The sequence below is a fragment of the Octodon degus genome, unplaced genomic scaffold, assembly GCF_000260255.1.
Source record: "Octodon degus isolate 3935 unplaced genomic scaffold, OctDeg1.0 scaffold00002, whole genome shotgun sequence".
NCBI lineage: Eukaryota > Metazoa > Chordata > Mammalia > Rodentia > Octodontidae > Octodon > Octodon degus.
This window is the reverse complement of record NW_004524578.1, coordinates 29,315,136-29,326,874: the sequence shown is the minus strand read 5'-3', so window position 1 is coordinate 29,326,874 and position 11,739 is coordinate 29,315,136. Positions and strand designations below refer to the sequence as shown.

At 47.3% G+C, this 11,739-nt stretch overlaps 1 pseudogene; it reads right to left on the bottom strand.

Annotated features, from left to right (window-relative positions):
- Positions 1-1,851: 1,851 nt before the first annotated feature.
- On the bottom strand, positions 1,852-2,292 carry LOC101586820 (annotated as a pseudogene).
- Between the last annotated feature and the right edge of the window lie 9,447 nt (positions 2,293-11,739).

The window sequence follows — 11,739 nt, the reverse complement described above, 5'->3', positions numbered from 1 at the left end:
ATAAATAATTTAATTTATGAGTCATTTTAGCACCATTGCAAGCACTCAATAGCCACACGTGGCTGAGACAATGCAGACAATGTGCTGGATGATGCTATCAGCAGTAGCAAAGAGCCTACTGTGTAATAAATGCTCAACAAACAGTATCAGTGTCATCATTTAAGAGCTACACACTCTCCATCACTTGGACATTGCCATGCTGATTTCTGCCAATATCCTATGCCATCTGGACTGTTAGTATTATTTTCTTTAAGTTGAATCATTTAATACTTAAATAAGTATGTCTAATATTATCATAACATAAAATCAGTATCATTTGCCATAAACAAAAGAAATTAAAAAAGAAATCAAATGTTGTTTAATTTAAAATGCTTAGATTTAAACCTTTAAGTCTGTGAATAAAAATTAATGCTGGAAAAAAATTCTATGATATTTTACTTCAATTTGAAAGGTCTTTAGGAACACTTAATGTAAAAGCATCCCAGGTGTGGGGGATATGTCTGTAATCCTTGCACATGGGAGGCTGAGGTAGAATTGCTACAAGTTCAAAGCCAGTCTGAGCTACATAGTGAGTTTAAGGCTACCCTGGAAGACAAAGTCAGACCCATCTCAAAAAATAAAACAAAATTTAAAAAGCATAACAGCATTATAAGACATTAGAAATTAGCACTTGTAAGGGGTTGAGGATGTAGGTCAGTAGTAGGGCACTGGCTTAGCATGTACAACACCACAAAAACAAAACTAAGCCACTTCCAACACATGAAGGGCGAGTGCTGAAAAATGCCAACAGTAAATTATTCTCACCAACCTATCTATTTGTTTTTGTTGTTGTTTGGTTTTGGTACTGGGAATCGAACTCAAGACCTTGTACTTGCCAGGAAGGCACTTCTGCCACTGAGCTATATCCCCAGCCCAACTTCTCTATTTTTTTTTTGTTTGTACAACTTTATTGAAGAAAAATAAATCAATTATTAGCAGAGCTATTAGTTGATCACTAACCCATTGACAACTTGCATCATTTGCTCAGTGCTATATTAAACAGTATATTGGAAGATAGATTAACTAATAGCTCCAAGCCTCCTAATAACATAAATGAAAATTACCAAATGTTTTGAGACCCTACTTTGGAATACAAAGGGTGTTTCAGTTCCAGTTTCCATTCACTGTAGAACAAGAACAGGTCATTCCTTTATTGACATGCATAAAATACATCCCATTTTCTGTTCTGCTGATGCTATAAGTTCAATACCAATTCTCCAGCCACATCAGTTACGAGCATAAAGTTTATCACGTAACCTCAAATCTCTAGCAGTGGAAGGCTTAACAAGAATGGATGCTGCCAGAATAATGCTGCTTCCCTGCCGAGCTAACAGAGCATCCATCCCTGCCTCAGATGGCTTCTTCAGCAGTTAGTGCTGTGAGGAATGGTTTAGTCTCATAACCAAGTTAGAGTGAAGACATTGGCCACAAAATACACATGTTTCATTTTTTTTTAAAAAATTCTGAATCTTGGGCAACTGTTCTCTTGTAACTACTTCACAGTTTCTAAAAGCAGTTACTAGGGGCCGCAGAGATGGCTCAGTGGAAAAAGCACTTCCCTGGCAAGCACAAGGGCCTGAGTTCAATCCCCGGTTCTGCTAAAATAAAATAAAAGCAGTTATTGTCCAAAGCTGGAAGAACTTAAGTCTTCTTAGATAAGCATGTGAATGAATGGAGGGAGGTAAACAAAAAATAAAATTAAAAAAAGATGAGGTCTAATAAGGGAGCAGCCAGATAAGAAAATCAAAAAAGGAACAGTAATTTAAAGCTTATTCCAGCTGTAATGCAGGTTATTCTGATTTTAAGGTAGCATCACAGGGCATACTTGAGTCCATTCTCGAGATATCTGTTGTACTTGTCTCTGTCTGTTTTATAGATCCGTGCAGTCTCTGGCACTCGGGGGTCCTCTGGGTTTGGATCACATAGCAGTGAACAAATGGATAAAAGAACTTTAGAAATAGTTAAAGCAGGAGAGCACTGTGCTCTTAGAATATTGAGACCAATGCTGCCATTACTGTTAATATTTGGATGATAAATTCTTGTTGTAAATGCAACCTTAGGTGGTTTGAAGGGGTAGTCTGTAGGAAAATGAATTGTCAAAAAGAATACACCACCTTGGTATGGGCTGTCATTAGGTCCCATAATTGTGGCTTGCCAGTGGAACATATCACCCCCAACTGGGCCTGCAGAACATTGTGCTGGAGGGTCCCAGGCCAAATCACTAAGTTCCTTATGAATCTGCCTCAGCGCCATGGTCCGTGCTGTCCTGGCCCTCAGCGTCCACATGTGCTCAGCACACCCCCATCCCCCACCGTCCCACCCACCCCCTCCCCCGTCTGGATGGTCCTCAGCTCTCAGTGGCTCCGACATGGCCACAGGCCAGGGCTCCTTGCCTGGCCTCACCTCAGCCTCCCAAGCAGCTACAGCGCCTACCCGGCTGACGGGGTGCCACACCTCAACTTCTCTATTTTTAAAGACCATAAGTATAGACTGTAAAGGGCAAGTGAACAAACCCAAATCTAAGACCCTAAGTCTAAAGGATGAGTGAGACGCCACAGCTTGAGTGTATAGATACAAGTAGCTTTTAGAGAAAAATGAAGTGTGAGGACATTAGATCCCAAAGCTCCATTTTATAGTGAGTATACAAAACCCTTTCCTCATAGGGAAAGTTCCGTGTCCCTTTTCCAGGGAGACAGAGGTCCTCTTCCACAGGTCCCACATTTGTCTTCCACTGGTACTTCCCGTGATAAATAAAGCGTTTGCAGAGTGAGCTGATACGTTTTTTAAGATTGTACACGTCATTGAGGAGCGTTCTAGTTCCAACCATTCTGTTCTTTTGGATACATCACTGCAATTCACTTCCCTTCCAGCCTCGAAGCCGTATGGGGCCCGTGATCAGGTCTTTGGGGTGCTTTTCAAAGTCTCCCAGAATCCTGACGCTGTCATATACTCCGCACATGGCCTCTTCTCATGGTAATGATCAGGCACTTTGGGAGGCGGCAGGGTGAGCCTCATATGGGACAGTCCTGGAACACCCAGGGAGAAGTTTCTGCAAGCCCCGGTCACCGAACCCCACAGGCACCTTCCAGCCTCCAAGAGAGGGCCCCTGCCATGGCTCTAGTCTGTTCTCTCAACAGCACATCCAGCAGCCCTAGAATGTGGATCGGGCGTGGCCTTCATGGAGATGACAACACAAACCGTCCCTGCCTACCCTTACACTAATTTTAGCATGTGGGCAGCCATCTTGGACCTTGCCCCAAAAAGTATTTTTAGATGAGGGTTGAAGGGAAGGGGAAAAAAGAATTGAAAGGGGGTACATCCATGTACCAACTATCCACACTGCTTGTAATCATTATGTACTGCCAACATATACTCATAAAAATTTTTAATTAAGGAACTATGACTAGAATAGAGCTGGTTGACTTAGAAAGTTATGTCTGAGAATAAATTCCTCAGTGAGAAAAATGATATTGTTTATGATCAGTCAGGAATAAAGGGAACTTGGTACAATGAAACTGAAAGCTTACATCAAAAGTTAACGGTTAAATTTTGGTGCTGTCTAACAAAATCCCAACTCACAATGATGTGTGATTATGGTGATCTATCATTAACATGTAACTTAGGTGTATAATAGAGGTTAATGGCTTTGGCCCTTGGAGCAGAGGGGTGTGTGTGTGTGTGTGTGTGTGTGTGTGTGTGTGTGTATGCTGCCTGACCCTGGCCCGGGCCCTGGAGAACAGTGAAGAAAAATGGCTCCCCAGTCCCTTCCCACACCACAGGGCTTGGAGCTGCCTTGCCACTGCCTCAGGTATAGCACCACCCCAGCAAGGCTGTGAGCGAAATGTATCCTGTGCTCCTCAGCAGCCAGGGGGAGCCTGTGAGCCTGAATGAATTCCCCTCCTTGCACCCCCAATGATCATCTCACCAAAGACGTAGGAGCCCCACTCATATTTTCCTCAGACAGAGCACCATTTATTAGGCTTAATTAGCATTAGGTTTGAATTAGGGCCAAGGGTCTTCATAAGGTTAGGGCTAATAAATTTACAGCTGTGATTACTCGGGTGCATTTATGCTTTGCAGCCCCCAGAAAGTGTGACAGCAAAAAACATGGTCATAGTTCCTCCCTGCCTGAGTTGCAGCCCGAGCTCCACCACTCCCGGTCTGGCTGAAGATAAACTTACAGGCCCCTGTTAAAAGATAATTTCAAGGGGGAAATCATCCTCTCAATACCCACATTAAAGATCTGTTTAGCTTTTTAATAGTAAGGGAACCAGATAGATGTTATAACTTCTTCAAAGGAGAAGCCATGAGGGCCAGTGAGATAGCTCAGTGGACCAAGTGCCTGCTTAGGCAAGCACAAGGATGAGGGTTCTATTCCTGGTACCGCATGCCGCGCAGGCCCTGCCCCTGCCCCTGGGCTCACTGAGTTGGCCACCAAGTCCTGTACTCCCAGTTCTGGGGAGGCTGAAAACAGGAGGATCACTATGAATCTGAGCTGGGCAGTGAGATCCTGTATAAGATACATAAATTTTTTTAAAAATTAAAATGACAAAGGAGAAGCCATAAAACAAACACATTTATAGATCAGGAATTCTGAAATTAATGTGTAAATGGAAACAAAACTGACACTGCCACCAGAGCAGCCTAGAGTCGTCCCTCCACGGAACAGTCACTGTTTTGTCCAAAGACGAATAATGGGTGCTGCCTTCTACTCTACAGTTTAGGGAGGCAGGAAGACTGGAATCGGCTAACCCAAAAGGATGTGGGAAACAAGATACTGTTTTCCATCTGAAACATTCACTAATCCTTGTTTTCTTTTTACTTTTCTACTTAGGTACTTTTTTAGTTTTTCTTTCCTTTCCACTATTTTTTTTTTTTTTTTGCTTATTCCACATTTCCCTAAATCCTTTTGTACCTCAATTTCTGCATCTTTAAATGGAGACATCATCAAAGTGCCTACCTTACTGTCACAGGGAGGAATGAAGAACCCACTCAGGATCAGTTACATCCCAGTCGCCTGGGTTAGAGCCGGCTGTTTCCTTTCCTCCCTGTCAAGATGGATTCCTTCTATAGAAACAGAGCACAGGGCTGGGGCCAAGGAGGGCCTAAGTTCAATCCCCGGTTCTGCCAAAAAGAAAAAAAAAAGAAACAGAGCACACAGGAGCGTGGATTAGTGTCGGTACTGAGCATCGACGGAGGGCAGTGCACCTGGGGTTGGTTCCGAGCCGTCTAGACACAGAGCCACTAGGATGACGGAAGGCAGGGAATGGCACTGGAGGGTTTGGGTTCAGCTTGACGGGAGCCAGGTCTCAGGTTTGGAGACTCCTGAATCAGTGGGAGTGGTGAAGACCCTCGGGAAGGCCAGAGAAGTGTGCGTCCCAAAAGCCTGGAGGTCCAGAAAGAAAATAACGGCTCTGAAGCCTGTGCGCACATCCCTGGGCTGGATCCTGTGACTCTGTTGTCAGTCAACAAGTGCTGGAGTTCCAGGGACACTCTCAGGATGAAGTGTGACCCAGTCCACTAGAGACACAGCATGAGGCCCTGGAGGGGAGTCAGAAGGCTTCAGTTTGCCCTGGTGCCTCCCTCTGGGGGCCTCACACCTTCTCCTCCACACAGTACTTACCCTGAAGGCTGTTTTGGGGTTTAAATTTATGTAAAGGGCTTATAGTGAACACTCAACCAGTTAATTGATTTTTTTTCCACTGCCATGTTGAGGACATAGATTAGATTAAAAAGTTATTTCACTTTCTCCCGACAATACTAGCATAGTCACCCCACCCCACCCCACCCCCGCCTTTGAAGTGAGTTATATCCCCAGCCCCCCCCCCTTTTTTAAATTTGAGACAGGGTGTCCCTAAATTGTACAGGGTAATTGCTATCCTCCTGTCTCAGCTTCCCAGAGTTGTAGGAATGCAAGCATGAGCCATCACGCCCAGCTCTGCTTCCACATTCCTGGAAACGACTCCTTCTCTCCCCATCAGCGGCTGAAGAAGTTTCCAGGAAGCGCGCGCGGGTTGGTGCTTTCCGGCCTTGCCCGTGCGCCTTCTCTCCGGGGCCTGCCTGCGATGCTCCTCGCTGCCGGCAGGGGACGCCGTGGTCTCGCCGGCTGCCCCTTAGAGCTCGCCGCGTCCTTTAGCTTGTAAGGCCGAGAGAGCTGGCTGAACAGCAGTCAGGACTGTGGTCCCATCTCTCAAAACTACATCGGACGCAGGCCAGGGCTTTCCTCGCCATCAGGGGATTATCCTTCCGTGACCCACCGAACAAGGACTAAACGCACACCCGCCGCGCCCAGCGCGATCCGGTGCCAGGCCGTCCCCAGGGGCTGCTGTTGCCCAGCGCACAGCTCACTCCAGGTGGCGAGCGGGGTCTGCGCGCCAGCCTCATTCCTAGGGACTTCACCTACATTCTCTCTTGAGTCCTCGCAGTCGTCCTGGGGAACGCGTGTTGCTCTATGTCCCTTACCCATCTGGGACGCTGAGCCGGGAAGTGACGCGACTCGCCTCCCATCACATACGTGGTCAGGGGTAGGAATCTGAGCTTGAGTGAAGAACAACGGATGGAGAACAGCCTGGGGCGGGAGGAGCAGGGCCTTTCAGATGTCCACACGGTGGTGGGCAGCGGGCGGGGAAGGCACAGAGGAGGCCCGCTGTGGAGGAGTAGAAAATCCTGCCCTCCAGACCTCCTGCCCTCTCTCCCACCTACCCGTCTTCCAGGCAGAATCCTGCTGCTCAGCCGAGCTGCCCTCTTCTCGCAGGTAAAATGGGAATCTGGTCTCACGGGCAGTTAAGTGAAGTAATGCATATAGTGACACAACCTAAATGAGGTGGACGCAGAAACACCACCTGGGCTCAGGGTACTTTCCCCTTCCGACACAAGCAGTATCCAGAGCACAAATCTTCCATCCCATCCCACCATACCCCTGCTATAACCTCCAGTAGCTGTGTGCGTTCGGTAGCTTCCGCAGCCTGCTGCGTTCATCTTGGGAGTCCTGCACCCTCCCTTATGGAGGATGCTTAGACCGCGCTGGACAAAGAAGACTGATGTGAATTCCCAGCTGGGGTGGGAGAAGTGTGGATGCAGCACGGAAATTCCCAGTCCCTCACAAACTCCCCTTTCACCCGTGATTTCCTTCCTTGCTGAATGGCAGAAGGGGCTGGCAGGGCCCGGTGGCTGTGTGTGGGGAGCTAAAGCCCGGCAGGCTACGAGGAGTTCAAGTGGTCCCTGGCCTGCAGAACAGGAGCGCAAGGGCCTCATCCCCTTCCTGCCCTCTCCACGCTCCACTTTCATAGACTTCACCGGACCCTTCGTTGGGTCCCTGGAAGGCAAGAACAGGAAATTATATAGTCATAAGTTTCCATACAAAATATCTAGGTGTCCGATATTGTGAAATAGGAAAAAAATGTTCAAATGGGGAGGGGAGCAAGGCAAGAGGAAGAAGAAAGGAAGAGAAAAGGTTTGTTTGTTAAAAAAAAAAAAAAAAGGAGAAGAAAGAAAGAAAGGAAAGAAACAACATACAGGTGTCCTAACTCCCAAAAACAACTTCTCTCGGCCCCTGGGCTGTTCATCCATGATTGTCCCGGGAAGCCCATCACACGGTGTGACTGATGCAGATCTGCATGGGGAAGCTAGACGTGAGGAACAGACCCTGTCTGCGGAGAGTCGGGCCTGGGAACAACGTCAGTGAGTCACGGACTTGGTGAGTCACGACCTCCAGTCGAAGACACCTGTGAAATCTTTCCAGCACAACTTTTACCTTCTAATTATTCACATGTGAGGAAGCTGGGGGCGGGGGGAGAGGGGAGATGACTGGACCATGGTCCCAGAACTCAATAGTGACAAAGTAGAGGTTGGTGGCCCAAGCTACAGAACCCCACACACCCTCAGAATGTCCCACCAAGCTGGGGCACCAGGAAGCAGGGAATGCAGCTCAGGCAGTCTCCCACAGGTGGGCTGGTGGATCAGCCTCAGTACTCTAGGGAAGGGAAGAGCTTGGGGCGCCCTCACACCCCAGGCGCCAGCGCTGGATTAGAGGCGGCTTCCTGCTTGGCCCTCATCCAAGGCCATTTCACAATGGAGGGAAGAGCTGGGCTCAGAGTGCAAGCTGCCATACTCTCCCCCACTCAGTCCCCTGGGAAGGAAGAGCGAGGCCCTGCCTGGGGTTTGGGGTGAAGAGAACTGCTGAGGGGAGATAGAGCTTGTACTCTGCTGGGAAGATGCCATGCCAGCCCCTGAGCTGCATGTGGGTGCAGCCTTCCTGCATCATCAGCAGTCAGCACCACTGCAGGAGGACACCCTGAGAATGGGGGACCAGGTAGCCCTTCTCTCTTCATTCTGACCTGCTGAGATCTGGGTGAATTGACTGAATGCGGAACCATCAGAGACTGTGCCCTTATTACAGGGTTGATTCCAAGCTCTGCTTTAAGGGATTTATTTTTAAAGTAAGAGGTAGTGGTTATGGGGGCAAAGCCTCCTGTCTGTAAGGGCGGTGTGGGTGTGGGCGTGTACGTGCGTGCTTCCACGCACACTCATACACATGGTGCTAGGGCTGAACCCAGGGCCTTCACTTTTTTTTTTTACTTTTAATACAGAGACAGGATCTGGTTAAATTACTAACTTGCCCAAACTGAGTTTGAATTTAATCTTCCTGCCTCAGCCTCCCAGAATGCTGGGATAATAGGCATGTGCCACCATGCCCAGCTCCTATTATAAATTTTATTTTATTTATTTATTTATTTTTTTGTGGAACCGGGGATTGAACTCAGATCTTTGCGTTTGCCAGTCAAGCGCTTATCCTACTGAGCCATCTCCCCAGCCCCTCCTATTATAAATTTTAAAGAGGAGACAAAACAGATGAGGTGAACTGAAAACCACAGGACAAGCAGTGGGAAGCCAGACCCTTCATTCCCACCACTGCAAGGGGGAGTCTTCACTTTGGACAGCACCTCAAGCAAGAGAAGGGACTGAGGGAGTCCAGAGAGGAAGGTAGGGTAGGGTGGGGAACTAGGCTCTGAGAGAGGATGGGAAAGGAAGATGGGACAAGAATGGAGAGGCACGCTCAGGACAGGACCCTGTTAGAGCAGGAGGTCGGGGTGCAGGGAGCTTTGTGGCTGACCCTGCGGCTGGCAGACAGACCTCCTCCAAATCCCTGGGGCAGCCCTGGCTGACCAAGGCGGATGCCTGTGGAGCGCTGGCAGGGGTGCAGCAGCGCCTCGTGCTCATCCTCTCAGCTTCTGAGGAGCCCTCGACAGCTGGAAGCAGCCGCGTCAGGCTTCAAGGCTGTGCTGGTGGCTTTTGCTCACCTGTCCAGCTGCAGTCTTGCAGAACAAACTGTTCCTCTAGAAGCGCTGGGAACTGGGGACCCACACCTGCTCCCAGGTTGGCCTGGAGAGGCCTTGTTGGCTTGGCCTGGGAGCCCTGCAGGACTATAGTGGCCTGGAACTGACATTCTGAGGCTATTTTCTCCATCCCACGCACCTGCTGGTTAGAGTGGACTGGGCAGCAGACAGATGAAATAGCAGGTAGCGGGCTACAGTGACAGCTGGGAAGAACAGGTCGCCACCCTCTCACCTCTATGTCCCTACTACACTGCTCCCTATATCTCTTTAATTGGGAGCCAAGCCTTCCATTCCAGTATAGAGGATGGTAAAGTCTCCCTCTGTCTTCCAAGGGTTTGATAATTGATTGTGAAATAAGCTAACAGCAGACAGATTAACAGGGAAAGAAGTACACAAGATTATTTTCTATTTGTTCATGCTGTTAGTACATAAGGTTTACATTGCTTGTGTAGAGTAGGTACATGTACATAGCACATTTTAATTCCATTTTCCCCTTTCTCACCCTTCTCTCCCCCTCCACACCTCTTGATCTCCTTCCCATTTGAGAAAGTGCTATTTTCCTACTTCCTATTATCTATTAATTTGCTGCTTATTAATGATAGTTTTCTCATATAAAAAACCATGTGATATTTAACCTTTGGTGTCTGATTTTTTAATTTAACATTATGGCCTCAAGATGCATCTATTTTCCTACAGATGACTCAAGATTATCCCTCTTTATGGCAGGGTAGTACTCCACTGTGTATAAATACCACATTTTTTATTCATTCATTTGTTGATAGATAAATAGACTGTTTTCAAGATTTAGCTATTTTCAAGATTTAGCTATTATGAATTTTTTGCTATAAACATGGGCATATATATATATATATTATATATATATATATCAGTGTAATGTGATATCTTTAACAGTTTTGGTTGAGAGCTCTTTCTTTCTTTTTCTTTTTTCTTTTTTCTTTTTTTTTTTCAGTTGAGATCTTTTAAAAAATTATTTGTTATTTGGTGCAGGGTCTCACTATGCAGCTCAGACTCTTAGTGATTCTCCTGTCCCAACTTCTCCAGTGCTGAGATTATAGGCGTGCACCACCACACCCAGTTTCAGTGGTGGGCAAGGTGCACCCCAGTATTCTGGGGCCAGCCCAGCACAGTACCAGGGATTGAACGCAGGTCCTTGTGCTTGCCAGGCAGGCACTTAGACCACTGAGCTATCTCTCCAGCTCATCTTTAACTCTTTTGGGAAAATACCTAGAAGATGACTAGTTTTAGAGTATTTTTAATTTTTTAGCATAGTTTTAATTTTTTGAGGAATCTCCACACTGATTTCTACAGTGAAGCGGGATGCAGTGGCACATACCTATAATTCTAGCACTTGGAAGACTGGGGCAGGACGATCATGGTGACCTTGAAGTCAGCCTGGCTTACATAGTGAGTTCAAAGCCAGCCCAGATTACATAGCAAGAGTCTATCTCAAATTAACAAACAAACAACAAACAGTATTGATCTCCACAGTGGTTGTACTGGTTTCCATTCCCACCAGCAAGGCAGAAGGGTTCCTTTTTCCCACAGCCTCTCCAGCATTTGTTATTTGGTTTTTGGATGATGACCATTTGCCCTTTGGAGAATTATCAGAAAAAAGTCACCCAGTAAGATCTCAACACTTATATATCCTCCTCATAGGGGTGGGGGTACTGGCAGTTGAGAGGAGAGTGTGTGGTTTGGAGGAAAGGTGAACTGTCCCAGAAGCCAGTTGACAGGCTGAAACAAAGGCTGTCTGGGTGTGGTGTCTCCTCCATCCTCGAGTGGTGTTGATAATCCTCCCTAGTGATGAGGTTGAGGTGGGATTTATGACAATTAAAGTCCTTTTGAAGGATTTATATTGAGACACATAAGGAAGTTCAGAGAGAGCTTGTGTTTGCTGCCCCCAGGGCCTTCGTTATGAAATGATCAGGACCCTAACACAGTACACTTGGAGAAGCAGCCCTGAACCCCTTCACTAGTAACAGCTAACCTCTGGCACAGCTTGGAACACACTATTAGCCAGTCACCCATCATGGGGATTCCCATGTCAGGTTCATGGGCCCTGCCATGTCTACAGGAATTCTCATGACCATGCCAATGGCTAACATCCTATCTGTTGAGGACCCAAGGTGTGCTGAGAGGCCTTGAGGACAGGTGCAGCCTGGAAGGAGTGAACGTTTCCAGCCCAAAAGAGGCAGGCTTTCTTTGAGGCCAGATCTAGGGTTAGTACTGACAGCAGCATCTAGCAGGCAATGATGTGAGGAGAGGCCCAGGCCTCCTAGTGCCCTGCATCTCTTCTGAAACTCTCCATGTTTTCCCTGCAGGAGCCAGCACCCCCTGGGAAGGA